The 20,186-nt window shown below is 35.8% G+C and overlaps 1 pseudogene; it reads right to left on the minus strand.

Moving 5' to 3' along the window:
- Nucleotides 1-529: 529 nt before the first annotated feature.
- LOC114027926 overlaps nucleotides 530-20,186 on the minus strand; it is a 47,031-nt pseudogene continuing 27,374 nt past the window's right edge.

A 20,186-nucleotide genomic window follows, 5' to 3' on the forward strand; every position in this document is an offset into this window, starting at 1 on the left:
CAGGCCCCTGTGTATCCTGGGTACAGTACCTCTGAAAAATAGATTAACTCAAGAAAAAAAAAATAAATTAGTTTCAGAGTTATGTTCATAAGGTGAAACCTCAGGGTTGTTTTGATTTGCATTTTTTCTTATTATTAGCGATTTATAGCATTTTATTGTGTAGTTGTGAATACTCTGCCATTCTTTTAAGAAATATTTATTTGTACCTTTTGACCATTTATCTTTTGGGGAATGGTTATTAGCTTTACATATATTATATATGTATATATGTGTTTGTGTGTATATATATATACACACACATACAGATATATAGCTAGCTAGCTAGCTTTGTATCTTGGAAAACAAACCTTTTCAGAGAAATTTGATGCTAAGATTCCCCCAGTCATTTGACCACTTTCCTTCTTATCTAAGATGCCTTGATATTGCCTGCAAAGAAGCTTTTCACTTTCAAATTCCCTCTTCTGTTGTAAACATGGTATTATATTCCTTTACTTTATTTTAATCATTTTTTTAGCAGGCATAATTCAATTTATTTGTCTTTTAAAAAAATCCATGTGGTTGCCACAGCAGCTGCCTGGGTCCTCTGGACAGATGCACAACTGTGAGTCTTCACAGGAGGGTCGATGAATTACTGATAGGGAGACTTAGTGAACACTTTCTCCTTCCACAATTCTGGGGTTAGATAACTGCATGTTTTGGAGATGGCATCAAAGGTAGCTTTAGCAAAGTTGCCCAGAGTGTCAATACAACCTCTTGCATAAGTGTAGCAATCATCAATTCCAACCATCATCAAGAGCTTTTTAGGCACAGGAGCTGAGACAAGCCAGTACTTGTAGGCGCACCAAAACCTATCCACATCGCCCAGTGACCTAACCACATTTCACAGGAATGATGGACAGCTTGGTCAGAATGATAGCACCACGAATGGCTGTGGCCACTTCCTTGGAGCACTTGACACCCAGGCCAACATAGACATTGAAGTCACCAATGGCCACAAAAGCCTTAAATCTGGTACGTTGTCCAGCTCTAGTTTGTTTCTGAACAGGCATGATCTTCAGAACCTCATCTTTCAATGAAGATCCCAGGAAGAAATCTATGATCTCAGACTCCTTGATAGGAAGGGAGAAAAGATAGATCTCTTCCAAAGACTTGATCTTCATGTCCTTGACTGTCTAGCCCAGTTCCAACAGGAACCCACTCCTTGTCTTCAGCCTTTCCTCCCTGGGCCCCGCGGCCATGTCCACGGCCCAACCTCGACCTTGGCCCCCACTGCTGAAGCCACTGCAGAAGCCACCTCAGCCTCTGACTTCAGGACCCCAGGGCCTCCTGCTCCTCCTGCGGCACAGCGTTGTCCTCATTTGGTGTTCATTAGAAGTAGAAGCTATTTTAATCATTTTAAAGGTAGTCCTGTTCCCATTGGATTTCTTCCCCTCACTCCTCTTCCTCTTTTCTCATTTGATAATAACCTCTTTCCTTTTATGTTTTTTTTTTAGTTTTTTCTCTCCTACTTTTACCTGCTTTTACATAGTATTATTACTATTATTATTATTATTTTTAATTTTGGGGGGCTAGGCAATGGGGTTAAGTGACTTGTCCAGGGTCACACAGCTAGTAAGTGTTATGTGTCTGAGGTCGAATTTGAACTCAAGTCCTCCTGAATCCAGGACTAGTGCTCTATGCACTGTGTGACCTAGCTGCCCCCCTGCTTATGTATTTAATTCACTTCTTTATTTTTCCTCTCAGTCAACTAAATTTTCCCTTCCTCTTCTTTTTTTCAGCTAGTTCTGTTCCTTACTTTATAAATCTCATTTTTTGTGCCCATTCCCAAAAAGGGTTTCTCTCACTCTCTTCATTATCCATCTTCTCTTTCTGTTTAGTGTAAACCCCTTATTCTCTGATTCATAATGCTTATAATTATTTGATGTCTCTCTTCTCTGTATTATTAATGCAATCAAAAAACCTAAGGTACACTTTCTATAAGGCGCTCACTTCTAGGTGCTTTTAGCTTTTGCCTTGTAGGGCTTGCCCAACAGATTCCTATTTTCTGTTTTCTTATGTCTGGAACAATGACAGTTATTACAGGTGTCAGAGAGGATACTGCCTCATAATAGGGCTGGTCTCCCACCATGTGCCTGATTATGGAACCTGACACTGATCCATACCCTCTCTTGTTGACATATTTTCTTCATTTGACGGGCAATCTATTGTCTGTGTCCATGCTCTCCCACTCCTCCAGGTGCCAATGCCTTCAGAGGCTACAATTCTCTCCCTCATAGGACAAGTACACCTTTCAAGCACCAAATCCCTCAGAACTCATCCAGTGTCAGGTTCTCATCTCCTTTTAATAACCATTTCTCTTCACCAATAGAACAATTCATCAGCAAACCCTTCTCCAAAGTAAGGCCTTATTCCTCCCCCCACCCCACTTTTTCAATCTTCACTCCTCCTTTTCTGGAAACCCCAGATGTCACCTTACCCTCATTGATGGCCTATAATTTGACACTGGTACATCCTTCACTACTCTATATCCCTGGATTTTCCTCCCTCCCTTCTATATACCCTCCCCATGTTGCAATATAGTACCAAAAAAAATCATCTATATGAAAGCTGTCATTAGGTTCTGTACATTAAATTCACTCTCTGTCTCTTCATTATTATCTCTTTGAGATTTCCACTTTTTCCTTTGTCTCTTTGTACACATTTAGAAAGAAGTCTCTCCTCTGTTTTCCTTCTCTTGTTGTTATTGTCTTTTTCCTGTTGATTTTATTCACTCATCTTGCATTTCTGTTGTTTGGAGTGATACACTCTTCAATTCTGTTATTCTTTCTAAAAAATGTTTAAAATTGTTTTCTATTATTAAACTTCCATATTTTATCCTGCATGGTTAGGTTCACATTTTCAGAATAGGTCACCCAGGGCTGCATCTAGAGCTCCATTGCTATTCAAAAAAACATTATTCCATTCCCTCCTCTTTTTTCAAGTGGATATAGAAAAGACTTATATGATCTGAAAATCTTTTCATTTGAATTTGAAGATCTTACTCTTGATGGCTTGTAGAATTTGTGATTTCTGAATTGAATTGTTAAAATATAGTCATTATGTGTCTTGGAGTTTGAGCCTTGATTTCTTTTCTGTGGGGGATCTGCATATTTTATTCCAATTGGAATTGCATTTTCTATATTTAGAAGCTGTGGGCAGTTCTCTCCCCTTATAGCTTTCATTGTAATGTTTAAGTTTTTTTGGCTTGACATGTTCTCCTGGGAGACCTATGATCTTTAGGTTGTCTCTGCACATTCTGCCTTCAGGTTTAGTACATTTTAGTATGTTTTGTTTACACAGTGAGCATATTTTATTGTATTGTTATTGTTGTTTTTGCTCCTTTTCTTTTATATTGTCCTTCACTTCTGTGTATTTGGATTCCCAACTTATTTTCTCTTTTGTTTCTTATATGAGACTTGTTGTTATAGTAGATCCAAATTTATGTATTTCAGTCATTATTTTTGTTGGACAGCATAGAAATAACACTTTCATAATTCTCATTTCTCTTTAAATCACTCAAGAATAGTGTGTTATGATTCCATGTTCTTCTCAAATTTCACAGGATTCTTTATCTCATTGAAGTGTTGGATCATATCCTTTTACTTTGCACATCGTTTACCTGCTCTGGAGGATATATTTCCTTCTGTTGCTACTATTTTTCTCATTGATTTATTTTTTATGTTCAGGGTCTCTTAGTTTCCTTCTTCCTCAAATCATTGATCCTTTCAGTCTCCCCTCCCATCATACCTAGTTTTCATTATCACTCACTTCCTGGTTGTGTTTTTTTCCCCTTTTGATTGTGGTATCCTTAAGTGGTTGGTTCTAAAAGCATCTCAGCCTCCTTCCACATGGGGCAATAAACAGTTCACCAGTTTTTTGGCCCATCTGACTTTTGGGTGGTCAAAACTGGCCCCAGTTGGATGTTGGGATTTTTCTCTCAGACTTGGTGGATTGCTGCACAGCCCTCCTTTCATCCTCACGATATCCTGTCCTTATGACCTGCCCCACTTCCCCTGTTCCTTAGTTTTCTGAACCAGAAACAATAGTTCAGAACTTTGTAGTGCTAGTACTTTCAGTTTGCTCCTCACCTGGCTAAGGCTTTTGCTCTGTAAGTGCTATGGCCAAGCTAATTGTTGAGGTCCTAGAGAGACAAGGTGTAAAATTTTGTATAAACTTGTTTCATGTCCTTGGGTGTGCTACTTCAGCCTCACTTCCAATAGCAAGGATTGGGTGGGGAGGGGTAGAGGTACTGAGTGAGCTCAGAGTTAATGAACAACATTTTCTGAATTTTTAAAAAAAAGCTTTTTACCCTTCTTTTCGATTCTAGTTGTCCTAGACCATGAAAACAGTTGAAGTCGCTTTATCTTTGGTGTCTAATTTTTGTTTTGGAGAGGTTTGAGAGGCCATTGATTAGGGGAAAAAATCTAGTCTGCCATCTTGCTGCTCACATAACCTGAACACTTAAACCTTCTCTTTTACAATGACTTTATGTATTTGATTATTTCATAAGTTTGAATTATATTTGCAATATGTAGTGTGGATCTCAACTCACATTCTCCCAATGAGTATTGGAGAATACAGGATTGAGAGCTGAAAGAGATTGTCAAGGATTCACTTTTTCATGATCACCATAGTGCCATCTTTACTTTATGCCAGTGAGAAGGCACCTTGGGGAACATAAATCAGTTATGCTGACTCTCAGTCAATGACTTTTTATTATACTCCAGTGTATATCCTACAGTAGCAGAATTAATCCTTGAAATCTGGATCTCTGAAATTCAAGTCACCAACCAATTGCAATCTTGGGCAATTTATTTCACCTTTATCAATTTTGATTTCCTTAATTGTAAATTGAGAAATCAACAATATCTAAATTCATTGTCAAATTTAAATTTCTCTATTTTAGTGATCTGTGCTATAAGTTTAAATCATACTTTCTATATTCTCAGATAATTTCCAGTGCTATTAATCAGTATTTTATCTAACATTCTGTCTTCTATGTTCTGATATTTGTTATTCTAATTCATTTTAAGCCATAACATTTAAAATTCTATCATTCTAATTATTTTTTTCTTAGTATTTATTTTGGAGTTTGGACTTATTCTGAAAATTCCTTTATTCATATTTAAAGCATTAGAATAAAAAAAAAAACAATAACTAGGGAAAATGGCATACACTAATGTTATATTTCATTCATTCCACTGCTTTGGAAATTAAAAAAAAATTCTGAACTCAGGAAACAAGGCTGTTTACCATTATGGGGATTTTATTTGAGTCATATAAATATGCACAGCTTTTCTCTCAGACAAGGATACTTCCTCTGTCTGAAAGAATTAACAGATGCAAATTTAAACTTGACTCACCCCTGGAGTGACCCTGATTCTCCAGATTTTAATGGAATTAGACTTGAAAATGATCAGTAGGAATCTCCATTTTTTAAAGTAGCAAAGATTATTTTGAAGTTATTATTTAGGCTTTCAGGAGATAGAGTTCTAATTTTTTCATAATAATCATCTGCCCCTGGGGGACAAATGAATCAGTAACATGAGCCATGGGTGATTGCAGCAGGAGGACTTCTGATTGTGAAATGAACATATGTGTCACAGTTGGAACTGAATGCCTGCTCAGAGCCACAGGGTCTTCTATATGGCTGGCCTTGCAACTTCCTTTTGTGATTTAACAGTTGGCAGGGAGTATTCATTCATTCAACAATCATGTATTAAGCACTTAAGGGTGTGAGTTGATGGGACAAGAGGTGGGGTACAGATTTAGTGTTTTGGTAATACAAGGTCCTTGTGTTCATGAATTTTACAGATTTTAAAGAGATAAAACATAATTCTTAACAACTACAACATAATATTAGTTCATGAGAGAAATATCCAAGAAGATAAGTCTTTATCAGAGAATGTTTTATGGAAGAAATGTCACTTATGTTGGGCTTTAAAAGATAGGTAGTCAGCACGTAAGAAATGAAGGGAAAAAAAATTGTACTATAAGAAACTGTCCTAATAGAAGAATTGACATAGGTAGGTTCTAGTCCAGCTTCCCTGGGTAATGGTCTGTCTGTGTGGAGGTATAAAGAAAAGCAGTGTGAAAAGAAATAGAGGAAATCCCTTGGCATCAGATTATAAAACTTCTTGAATGCCAGGAAAATAATTTTGAAGTTTATTCACTAGGGGATAGGGAGATACATTAAAAATTTGTCAAAAACTATTATTGGGCCGGTGAAAACATGAAGGATGAGTTGGAGGGGGTAAAAGTGAGTGAAGGAAAACCTTTTATGAACTTACTGCAGTAGTCCAGTTTCATTGCTGAGCTCTTAGTGTGCTAATAGTGGAAATAGAGTGAATATTTAAAATAGCTTTATTTACTGCTTTTTACTATTAAGTGCTTTAGATATACAACATATTTTGAAATTAAAATAACCCTAAAAGAATTAGCAAATATGAAATTGATATCCAGACGTGTTGTTAGTTTGTTTTTGTTTTTCTTTAGAATTGCATGTCTAGCGCTGTATTTGCTACAACACTATTTTATAAATTATGGATATGATAGATATGGAGAAAATGGAAACAGTATTTAATTTGAAGGGATAGAGAGAAGAAACAGGAAAAAAACCTAAAAATTTCTAACATGGGAGATTAATCAATCATGGTGGCACAAATAAGAATGAAGTAAAGGAAGAATTTGAGGGAAAGGAAAGAGCCCTGGGTGGAGAACCAGAGGCATGGAGACTGCATGTGGCCCTTTAGGACTTCAAGTGTAACCCTTTGACTGAATCCAAATTTCACAGAACCTTTTATTAAAAAATAAAACACCTGTTTCAAAGAGCTCTGTTTTGGACAGATTAATACTGATATCCACACACACACACATATGTATATGTATATATGTATGCATATGTATATGTATATATGTATGTATATATATGTATATATACATATTTGTATAGTTAGTTAGTTAGTTACTTAGATAGTTAGCTAGTTAGTAAGTGCAGTCCTATATGTAGATATTTGGAGACAAGGGTCTAGAGACTAATAAAGTACTCAGAATTTGTGATAAAAAGTTGGGAATCATTTGCAGAGAGGGAAGAAGTAGTGAATATGACATGGGAAAGTAAAGATAGAGGAAGAATGGGAGGGAAAAGGATTTGTTTGCCTGGTATCCCCCCATTAGATTATGAGCAATTAGAGGGCAGAACTTTTTGTGGTTATTGCTTTTTGTTGTGTTTAGGGTTTTGTTTTACCTTTCTTTATATCTTAAATGATACAAAGTTCCTGGAACATATTAGACAGTTAACAAATATTTGTTGATTTGACATTTTGAGGAAAAAGAGTCATAAGGATCTTTGGGGCCCTGATTTCCTGAGGATTTTCCTTTACACAATTTCCCACCAACTCCAAGATCCCTGAAGTTAAAGTCTTCAATAGGGCAAAATAATTCATTTTTAACAATAATTCAACAAGTACTTCCTAAGTGTTAGACTCAATACAGAAATAGTAAACAGATCTTTGTTTTATGTGTGGCCACATTTAGTGGGTACCAAGTTGTCACTTCAGGCATAAGGAGAAAGCATATTAATTTGTCTACAAAAAGGTAGTGTAGGACATTTAAAGAACTCAGATGAATGTAGTTTTGCCAATGCCATTCTTTCAATAGAATCTAGAAAATTCAGATTCAGGTTAACTCTTTTTCCAGAGCTACCAAGACTCCAGTGTCCTAGTCAAATCCAGTAGGGGTCTATGGAGTAAAGAACAGTTTGGATTATCTAATCTTCAAACTTCTATGCCATGGTGAACTGGGTGCCTGGTCACAGTAGATGTAGGAAAAGAATTAGACTTGTCCCATTGCCAAGGATGTTTCTTAAGAACTATCCATCACCCTGCCTAAATATTATAACATATCATAATCTACACCATATCATGGCATGTTATGCCATGTAATGTCATATCATGTCACATTATATTGAATTAAACAATGTCAAGTTACATTGCATTATATTTGTATCTATAACTAAAATGATACATTAATATAAAAATTGTTATGAGCTACGTCCATGCCTGATGTTTATGTGTTTGCATAAACTACTGGTTCCTGTCATTTTAAGAGGCAACCTAACTAAATGAAGTGTTGGAGCATCATGGGGAGGAAAAGAATACCATGGTCCTTAAATCATATGACATGCCTGGTCTCCAATGCCTCAACTCCTCTTTAAGCCCTACCACTTCCTACCTAGGTGACCTCACATTACTTCATACTCCATGATCTTCAGGTTCTACTTAGAAAAGTGATGCAATCATATCCTACTTGAATTCTAGATCCTAACATAAGGTTATCAGTCTAAGTAGTTTTTAGGAGGCCTTTAATAAATGGTTATTGAATTGTCAACAAAGAAATGTGAAGAAATGCTTTGTAATATGAGATGTTAAGAGCTACAAAACATTCTGTACAGGGAATTTCCTTTGACCTTCCTAACAGTGCTTTTGCGAGATGAATTATCAATGTTGTTACCTACGTTTGATGCGGCAGGAAGCTAAGCTCGGAGCAGAGATTTGTCCAAAGTAACACAGAAAGTGATGTGCCAAGTTTGAAGAAAATGAAGATTTGAAATGAGGTCTCTGACTGAAATCTGATGAACTGTCTCCTCTGCCAAACTCATGTCAAGGATATTGGTAGCTACATTGAGTAGCTAGGTGATACACCAGAGAAAGCACTGCCCCTGGAGTCAGGAAGACTTCAGTTCAAATCCAGTCTCAGATATTAAGTCACTTAACTACTATGTGCCATTTTCTTCCTCTACAAAGCAGGCATAATAATAGCACTTCCCTCCCAGGGTAGTTGTGTAGATATAAAGAGATAATATTCATAAAACATTTGACAAACCTCAAAGCATTATATAAACGCTAGCCATTATTAGTATCACAATCATTATTAATGGAATTAACAGAACCTTTAACAAAGCTGAGGAGTGGATGCTACACATGGGTCTGCTAACTAATCTAATCTTTGGAAGAAACCTGGTCTAGGTTAAAGGGGCCTGAGCAGAAAGACAGTAGATTGGTATGTAATCTCAGGTTTGCCTGGGATTAGATAGTTCTGTGATCATGCACAAACAACTTTGCCTTTCTAGCTCTGGGATTCCTCATCTGCAAAATAAAGGATGTAGATAAAATGATCCCTGAAGTCCATTCTGGTTCTAAAGTTATGATTATATGATTACCTCTAAAGGTCATTTTCAGTTATGGCGCTAAATGCATTCAATACCTTTTCTAGTTTAAATTCCTAAAAATCCCCATGTTCCTTAAAAGCTTATATAAGATACAATTTAATAAAATGAAGTCAGTCACATTAAAGCTTATATCTTTAGCCCAAACAAGTCACTCAGAGTTTTGTTTGTAGTTTCCTGGAAGTTAGAAATAGGTGTGTGGGGGAAGATTTAACTTCAAAGCAAAGATTTAACAAATAAAGTTTCAAAATGAGATATTGAAACATCTGACTATAATTTGATTTTTGTGTTGTTTTGCAGTCAACTTTTGGAATATTTACAATGAGACAGACAGATTGACAGCAGAGCCAGAAAAAAAAAAGACAGAGCCAGGAAAAAAAAGACAAAAACACAGAGAAACGAGTAGAGAATGACACAGAGATAAGGAATGGAGATATTGGGGGGGGGGAGAGAGAGAGAGAGAGAGAGAGAGAGAATGAAAGGAGGGTCTGAGGGAGAGAAGGAAGGAAGGAAGGAGAGAGAGAAGAAGAGAGGCAGGAAGAAAGCAAGAGAAATATAAGTACATATATATTTCAAATCATATATGTATATATATATACATATATACATATATGATTTGAGAGAACATAAATCAGACTCATTTATCTAGTGTTGGTACTGTGCTCATGATGGATTATATATACATGGCACTGTCTTCCCATACTTTTCTTCAGCACTATCCCTATAATTGTGCCAAGACAATATATGCTGTGCAATTACTATAGGCAATTTAATACTGCACATATAACAAGCTTTTGGGAAGTCTGATTTAGATCCACTGAAACTCCACCTCCTCTTCCCCACAACTGGGAAGAAATACAGTTCCTGAAAAATGGTTGCCATTAGAAGCCTGTGGAAAGCATTGAGGAGGGATAGTGTATCCTCACACAATAAAGACGGTTATTAGATTTCCTGAAATAAGTAATCCCTAAAGAATGACCTTATATTGCTAACTTCATGAGTCACCCTGAAGTCCCACTTTCTATTTAGAATGAGAATCCCTGGGATTAGAGGATTTGCATTTAAATGGTCTTTCTTTTCCTCCTCCTTACAGGTTTCTGCTTAGCATAATAACTCCATTTCTCTCTGCAACAGGTAGTCAAAAAGGGATGGCACAAAGCTCTTCATTGTGATGGTAGAACAGGAGGTTGTCAAAAGACTTGTAAGCTCTTCTAACAGAACACTCTTGGGATAAGTTAATGTTCTTTTTCTTGGGGGAGATTCCTTCCCACCTTTTTATCTATTGAGGCTAATTAGGTGTTTCCCTGAAGATATTTTTAACCTTCATCTTTTCAGAGGCCCTAAGATATTTTCTTATTAAATAAAAAACAAAAAAAATATACTTGAAAAATTGCACCAGACTTCACAATAGTAACATTTACTGTCCATTAACCTTGCATGTTGATGTTATTCTCCCAACTCTGCTTTATTTGTGCTTCTTAAATTACAGTGATCTCACAAATAGAGCATTCAAGCATCATGGGACTAGGATTGTAGAATATTAGAACTGATACCTTAAAATAAGAATCCTAGGGCAAGATGTTTAGAAAACAGATTACTGCCAGAAGAAACCTTCATTTAGAACATAAAATGTCAGAACATGGTTTTTAGACTATTAAAAGCAGGAATTTTTCACAAATGAATACCCCAAAGAGATAAGAGAAAGAGGACAATCTCTAATATAATCTGTTTCTATATATTAAACACTCTTTTTTGTAATGAAAAATAACTGGAAAGCAAAAAGTCCCCATCAATTGAGGACTGGCTAAACAAAGTACATTACATAAACAAAACGAAATACTATTCTGCTCTAAGAAATGAAGAAAGAACTGATTTCAGAGAAAACTGGTACAATAAAACGAGTCAAGCGACATCTAAGGTTAGGGCATGAGAGCAAAGTTTCATGGCTCAAGCTTAAGAGGAAGTCCATTATATTCAAGGATTTAGGAAGAATTTGTACTCAGGAAGCTGGTGGGACTCAATTTATTGCCACATGGAGCAAAGCATAAGTGAAAGCACAGAAAGGAGGCAGAATTAACGGAGGGGAGGAGATGGGAGGGAACACATAGCAAACAGAATCTAAACCATTCAGAGTCACTCACATGAGAAGAAAGAATGAGGTACAATGTCTCAGGATACCACATTACAAATTTGTACTGCTTTGTCTACATGAGTGTTGAACAGAGTAATTCTTATCAAGAGTAAGGAGACCCAGTGACTTTATTTGAGACAATATGGGATTGGCTCATTTATGTATCAGTCTTATCTGATTGATGTGATCCCTTGGGTAAGTTACATGGATGGCTAAAGTATAATAATTTAAGACCTATTTGTTTATTATGGACATTAGGGCCACATAGCCTAAGGAACTCCAATAGGTCACATACTTACAAACCCTTGGGAAAATTTAGAGGAACTAATATAGAATAAAGTGAATAGAACCAGAGCAATTTATACTATAACATCAAAATTGTAAAAATAATCATAATAATTTCAAAAGACTTAAGAACTCTGACCAAATTATCAACCACGATTTTACAGAAACTATGATGAAGCATTTGCTACCCACTTCATGACAGAGGGGCTGATGGACCAAGATGCAGAAAAGAACATATTTTGGGACATGACTAATACAGAATTTTTTTTTTATTACACGTATTGGCCTCTAAAAAATTATTTTTTCTTTGCCTTTTTCCCCCTAGGGAGGAATTGTGAAGTGGGAGGGAGAAAAAATGCTAAATAATTGAAAAAAATAAAGATTCAAGATTGAGAAAATGGTGCTGGAGAGGAGTTTGAGATTATTTTGTCAAACTTCTTTTTATTACAGATGAGGAAATAGACCTCAGAAAGGAAAAGGGACTTGTCAAATCACAAGGTCATAGACAGATGAAAGCTATAATTGAGGTAATTTAGTTTTTAATCTTGTGTCCTTTCTTATATACTATATTCTCCTGAAAAATAAAGTTAATTAAGCAGAGGATTCTAAAAAGTCTACATAGATGTGAGGTTATCTGTTCATCTATTGAACAGGCTAGGCTAGGTCATCACAGGACAATCATTATGAAGCCAGGCTAGATAAACTAGAGGACCAGCCTGGATATGGAAAAAAAAGAACTAAGAAAGGAGTTTTTAGACAATAGTGGAGTCTGATCTGGTCCATGTATATCTGAGAAGTATAATGTCAGGTGGATTAATACATGTGCTTCAGTCAATCTGATTATAAAACCTTTGCATTCCCTGAAAACCTAAATTTGGAGTTGGGGTTGAGCTAAGCCTATTGCCTTAAGCAATCTCTCTTTCTTTTCAGTTAACACCATTATTTAAATATAAATTACCTAAAAGGAGGACAGGGCAAATACTTGTAAGTAAATAGCTTCTGTCCCAGGTACTATATGTGTGTGTGTGTGTGTGTGTGTGTGTGTGTGTGTGTGTGTGAAATTTCCTTTTATATAGTCAGTGGTCACAATAGTGATATAAATAAAGGGTATTGGACTAGGTAATTTCTGTGATATCTTTCAGCTCTCAAGCTGTCATCCACTGATTTTCTGTGTAGCCCTTTATCCTAGATTTTGTATATTTGTACCAAAAGTGTGAGTTATGTTGAATAGGATTAAGTATGTTATCTAGAATCATAAGTATGGCAAGGGAATTGGGACTTTGCTCCAGAATAATGCATAGGATGTTAACAGAAAGAACTTTAAGTCCTTCAGCATCTTACAAAAGAAAAAAAATAGAATAATTTAAAATAATTAGTTTAAATAAGTTGGTAGTAACCTTCCAACTGTTGTGTCATTTTTTCTCTGCTATGTAACCACATTCCATTGTATTGAGCATGTATTTTGAACCCATTGCCCATGGTGCAAAAAATACTATTTTCAATTTTGAGAGGTAAATATAACAGATCCCTAAATGCTTTTGGAAGATGAAGGACCTGAACACTCCATTATTCCTACTAGAAACAAGATCTTGCTCTTGTTGAACAAGTGAAAATGGTATAATAAGGAACATAAGAATGCCCTATTTCCTTGATCTCCATGAGACACTTCTAGTAAGTTTTTATGGACAAAGAAGGCCATCCCATATTGATTGTCCTTAAATCATACATGAATTGGAGGGATTTCTGGGGTCTCTGTACCAAGAGGCCCCAGAAGGTTTTAGGTACTACTGAAAACATAGTAAAATATATGCTGTTTGAATTATAACTAGGTAATCCATGAGATGATACAGAAATTGAGTAAAATAAATGCCAACTCTTGTACTATAGACACGACATGTGTGGTAGCTCCATCATCTGATCCATTGAAGGAGACAAAAGGACTGTTGTAGATTCGCAGTGTATTTAATTATTCTGGCTAACTGACAATGATGGTTACTTGAATAATTAGTTTTAGACATAAGTGAGCTTCTAGGTTATGTGAAGGACATTGTTACATTGTGTAAAGATTCCAGGGAGTTCCCCTAAGGTGTAAAGCTCTATATCTCTCCTCTACACCATTAAACCATTGTGTTGAGATTATTTTGCTTGTTTGTTTGTGTGTCCCTTTCCTGTGAGTCTTGTTTCCCAAGGTATCCTCTAATACTCCAGTAAAGAGAGAGTCTAAGATAATCAAGGTATTCTGAGATAGTTTTGTATATATTTTTGATATGACAAATATCTCAGACCCTGACTCATCACCCTAGGGTTGAATTTGAAAATCCAAATATAACATTTGGTCTAATACCCTCCAGTGGCCCAAACATGATTATAAGAAAACAAAGTTTAAGAGTTAAATTCTAATAAAAAATGTTACTACATCTAGTGAGGTGGCTTAAGAAGCCATGGGCCTTGTCTTCCATACCATCATGACCCTCTTAGGAATTCCAAACCTTTTTATCTATGGTATAATTGAACTTTCTTTTAAGAATTGTCTCCAAAAATTAGATTATGATCCCCTTGAGAGCAGGGACTGGCTTGTTTTTTCTTTCTATTTTTATCTGCTGAGCTAAGCACAATGCTTGGCAAGAAGTAGTAGTAATAGTAGTAGTAGTAGTGATGATGATGGTGGTGTGGCGGTATAATTGATAGCCTTAATGTAGTGCCTTAAACTTTGCAAAGTGATTCAAAAATCTCATCATTTTCTATCATTTTATAAGAGGCTTTTAATAAACATTTATTTATTTATTCATTCATTCTCCTACTCTACCAGAAGTAGAGGTAAATAAGAAAACCAAGGTAAAGACAAGAAAAGCGTCAGGATTTGGAACTCAAAATAAAAAATAAAGATTAAATTGTTTGTGCATGTAATTCAAAAAGTAAAAGGTAAAAAATTTAAAATGTCAGGGCAGGCTGATAGTCTATTGGATAGTTGGTTTCTGAGATGGTTTAAATAATATGTCCAGTGTATATGTTTGTGCCCAACCTTACTTAATTCTCCTTTCCTTAGTTTAGCTTGAAAACATTTTTATTCAGTTAATGTGACTTTATTTATCTATATGACATGCTCAAGATCATCCAGGCCACCAATAAGCAAATATAAAGGTTTTTAAGTTTTTGTCTATATTGATTACTATTTGTTTTAATTCTATATTTATAATAACTACAGATACATACCTCCTGAATCTCTACAGAAGGGAAGAAATTACAGTATAATACATTAAATACTATTTTGCTAGTGTCTCTTACGACCTTAATTATCAAGTGAGAAAGATAAAGGAATTTTTTATCCCAAGTTGAAAGATGAATAGAAAATGAAGGGATATTTGTATATCAGTTAGGCTGAAGTGGAGGTGTATGGAAAATATTTCAGATCAACTTTCCTTCTCAATTTACAAATTGCACTGACAGAAATACTGATCTGTATGACAGGAAATGTATGGCCTAATCCCAGCTCTAATCCTAATTTATTGTGTGACCTTGATAGAAACCTTTTTCTTCTTTGGACTTCAATTGCTTATTCTGTAAATTGAAGAGGTTGTTAATTACTAGAAAATATGGAATGTTTTTGGGGAATTGCCTCCAAAACCAGTATAATAGTCACATTCAATCAAGCTTAAGATAAAATAGTTATGCCCTATTTTTGTTACAAAATGACATGATATAGTTTGATATTGCTTTTCAGTCATTGGAAAATATATATACATATATATATATATAATGCTTTGTCTCTGTCTCTCTCTTTCTTTATCTGCCTCTCTGTCTCTGTCTCTGCCCTTCTCTCTCTTTATCTGTCTCTTAGTGTCTGTTTGATAAAGCCTTAAGAGTATATTCACAATAATAATATTTGGGTCAGAATGTATCTTTAGATCTTGTATTAATACATATTATTATAATATCAAATTTAATGGAAAGGAATAGGGTAGAGTACATTACAAATGAATATTTGTGTAAGAGAAGTGACACATAAGATGGCATCAAAGAAACATAACTAGAAAAGAAAATGGGCTATATATTTGGCAAAAGCAAGTGATATCAGTGGGCATCCTAAGCATGCCTTTAGTATCTATGCAATGCCAAGAGTATTTCTTTCCAAGTTCTTTTCCTGAACTAGCACTTAGTGGAGTGCCTAACATATAATAAGTCACTAAGTTGAAGTATATTGACTGACTGACAGTCATCTAAGCTCCATTGTCTTTGGTGGGTATAACCCAAGACTTTGTATTGTTCTCCTCTTTAATCTATAGAATTACATAGTAATCTAAGTGACTCAGAATCAGTTTGGAGTCTACCTACTCAAAAACAATGCTTTTTTCCCCCTTGATCATCACCTCTCATGCCCATGTATTTACTCATAAGGTCCTCATTTCTCTGGTGCCCTTTTAACCAAGAATAGTCAACAAGAATTTCTTATATACGTATTACACAATAGTCACTGTGTTAATACAGTGTACAAAGTAATACTGGTCTCAGCCTTCAAGGAGGCCATATATTAATAAGGGACACAATAGGCAAACAACAATGAACATAAAGGAATTTGAGATATATGTCACATTTACCTTATCCCATCCTTCTCCACCCTTCCAACTTTTCCTATGTATTAGTTCACATATATTTAGCAGTTATTTTTCTTTGTACATATGGTCTCCTGTCTAGAGAATGAAGCTCCTTGAAGGCAGAGAATGATATATTACATCTTGATATACACAATGCCTTGCATATTTCCTATAGTAGGCACTTAATAAATGCTTGTTGAATTTAATTAAATGTCTGAATTGCAAATTATTCTCTTCCTCAAATGATCTTCCCTTTTTCATATCTTTCATTTTTTTTTTTTTTAGAGAATGCCGGTATCCTCCTAGTTATCAAATTTTGCAAGCCTGGAATCATCTTATTGTCCAACCTTTCCCTCATTCTCCATAAGCAATGTTTTGCCAAGTTTTGTTGATAATACTTCTATAACATATCTATCCCCTTCCATCTAATGGCCACTGCCATAATTCAGGCTGGCTCCAACTTAAATTTACAAACTGATTTTACATTACTAACATTTCTGCACTCTATTTCTACTTATTCCATGTACATGATATTCTATCTCCCAACTCCATTCTTCCTTAAGTTAGAGTTCCTGGCTTAGAATTGAATCCCATCTCTTCTTCATCAGTTGGGATCCCTAGCATCACTCAAGTCTTAGGTCAACTGGCATGTCCTACTCAGTGCTGATCCTGATAACCACTCAATCATTAGCAAAATAGTAAAATATTACTATAAAAATGTTTGTGTCTGTGTGCATATTTAACTATGTATGTATATATGTACATGTATATACACATACTAACATATGTGATTATATTATATATTAAAATGAATATGTTTATACATTATATATAAATAAATATATGTGTGGATATAGATACACCATATCACCATATATGTGTGTATACATGCATACACATATGTATATTTATATACACACATTACATATATATACACATTATATATATGTGTGTATGTGTTTGTGTGTGTGTGTGTGTGTGTGTATACACTGTTCCCATACCTAAACAGAAGGTAACATTCTTAAGAAAAGGTACTGTTAAGAGAACACCTCAAGACAATGAAGTAAATAGGAAAAGAAGAGCCTATCTCTCTTATGTATCTGCTCCAGCAAGGGAAAATAAATATATCAGCACAAGTAATAATCAACAAATCCAAGGTGAAACTATGATAAAATGGATTTTTCTATCCAAAGTTCCCACAAAGATAAACTGACATGGAAGATATCCAGCCATGACAGAAAACTCTTCAAATGTACAGAACAGGGTCAAAGTATGGAAAACTGTCACCTGCAGCCTTATCCCATGGACCTACAAAAGGGAATGATTAACTATGGATGAGCTAGTTATAATCAGAGTCTGTCCAAAGAGAATGAAATAATCAGGCCAATGTCCACTTATGCAAGACACCTCTGATGTCCTTGAAACGCACAGGGTTTAGTATCCTCAGCATTTGGCTCATATTTGTTGATTACCTAAAACAACTGAATCAAATTGAATTAGAAGAAGGGCTCCTAACAGATTGGGCTACTCCCCTAATCATAGATTTATAGGATTGTTTTTAGATAGAAATTCCCCCAGGATGAAAGGATAGGAATAGCTTCTACTCTGCATCATAGCTCTATTGACACATTGTATAATCAATCAACTAAAGAATACAAATGTATTACACTTCATCAAAGCACAAATTAACAACAGGAAAAATATTCTTACCATAGAAAGTTACTATGGTGACAAGTAAAATCAAAATACACACTCAGAAGATAACAAAGTCAAAGCTCCTACATCCAAAGCTTCCAAGAAAAATAGTATTTGGTTTCAGGCCATGGAAAAGCTCAAAAAGGCTTTTGAAAATAGAATGAGAAAGGGCTAGGAAAAAATTGGGAAGAGAAATGAGAGTGATACAAGAAAATCATGAAAAAATGACTTAACAGCTAGATAAAGGAGACACAAAAAATTAGTGAAGAAAATAATACCTTAAAAAGCAAACTAGGCCAAATGGTAAAAGAGCCAATGTAGAGCAGAATGTCTTTAAAAATGCAATTGGCCAAATGGAAAAAGAGGCACAAAAATTCACTGAAGGAAAAAAAAAATAATAAACTCCTTTAAAAAGTAGAATGGGGGCTAAGCCAAGATGGCAGAGTAAAAACAGTGACTTGCTTGAGCTCTCCCCCACATTCCTCCAAATACCTGTAAAAAATAGCTCTAAACAAATTCTAAACCAACAGAACCCACAAAACGACAGAGTGAAACAAATTTCCAGCCCAAGATAAGCTGGATGGTTGATTGGAAAGGTCTATCTGCATTGGGCTGGGACAGGAGCACAGTTCAGCGTGAGCACACAGGCAAAACAGGCCTCTGCAAACCTACAACAGGCCTCAGAGTATTGAATCATGGGCAACTGTGGTGGTTTCCTGACTTCTCAACCCACAAATATCAAAGACAACTTAGAAGGTCAGTAGGAATAGTCTATGACTATGGTAAGAGAAAAGCTCCCAACACAGCTCCAGGGGCAGTGGCTGCTTCCTAAGCTCAGCCAACAGAGAGACTGGGAATCAAGTGACTGATCAGAGGGGGATTGCAAGGATCTTTTTGCTGGTGCTGGGGCAGAATACTCTTGCTTTGCCCATGCTTGGATCTGGGTCACAGTTCTTGGTGGGGGTCCTGGGGTGAGGAGAAGCACTGGTGTGGTGGAGCTTATGGTGGCAGTGGAGAAGGAATCCTCCTCACAGTTCCAAGGCATAAAAGAATGCTTGTGGTCACTTATAGACCAGACTACAGGCCAGGAAAGGAGTAAACACCTCACCTTTATCATATCACCTTGGCAGAACTGAAAATTGTCAGTTCCCTACAAGTATCTCTGAAAATAGATGCACAAAACCCCAAAGCTTGGGACAATACAGTCTCCACACTGGAAGCAGACCCCTACCTCAGCTAAAAGTTTAAATGTTAAGTAATTGGCTGGGAACATGAGCAAATTGTGCAAAAGTAGTCACACCATGGAATCTTTGGTGACAAAGAAGATCAAAATATACAACCAGAAGAAGACAAAAAAGCTCCTACATGCAAAGTCTCCAAGAAAAATATGAATCAGTCCCAGGCCATGGAAGAGCTCAAAAAGGATTGTGAGAAACAAGTAAAGGAGACCCCCAAAATACACTGAAGAAAATAACACCTTAAAAATAGCTTAAGCCAAAAAGCAAAAGAGGTCCAAAAAGCCAATGAGGATAATGATGCCTTCAAAAGTAGAATTGGCCAAATGGAAAAGGAACTCCAAAAGCTCACTGAAGAAAATACTTCCTTAAAAATTAGAATGGAGTAAATGGAAGCTAGTGACTTTATGAGAAATCAAGATGTTGTAAAACAAAACCAAAAGAATGAAAATATAGAAAACAATGTCAAATACATCATTGGAAAAACAACTGACCTGATGGAGTGGCTAGGTGGTGCAATGGATAGAGCACCAGCCCTGAAGTCAGGAGGACCTGAGTTCAAATCTAGCCTCAGACACTTGACACTTACTAGTTATGTGACCCTGGGCAAGTCACTTAACCCCAATTGCCAAAAAAAAAAAAAGCTGATCTGGAAAATAGATTCAGGAGAGATAATTTAAAAATTATTGGACTATCTGAAAGCTGTGATCAAAAAAAAGAGCCTAGACATCATCTTTCAAGAAATTATCAAGGAAAACTGCCCTGATAATTTAGAACCAGAGGGCAAAATAGAAATGGAAAGAATCCACTGATCACCTCCTGAAAGAGATCCCCAAAGGAAAACTCCTAGGAATATTGTAGCCAAATTCCAGAGTTTAGAGGTCAAGGAGAAAATATTGCAAGCAGCCAGAAAGAAACAATTCAAGTATTGTGGAAATACAATCATGATAACACAAGATTTAACATCTTCTACTTTAAGGGAC

This window comes from Vombatus ursinus, unplaced genomic scaffold, assembly GCF_900497805.2.
Source record: "Vombatus ursinus unplaced genomic scaffold, bare-nosed wombat genome assembly UNPS02014864.1, whole genome shotgun sequence".
Lineage (NCBI taxonomy): Eukaryota > Metazoa > Chordata > Mammalia > Diprotodontia > Vombatidae > Vombatus > Vombatus ursinus.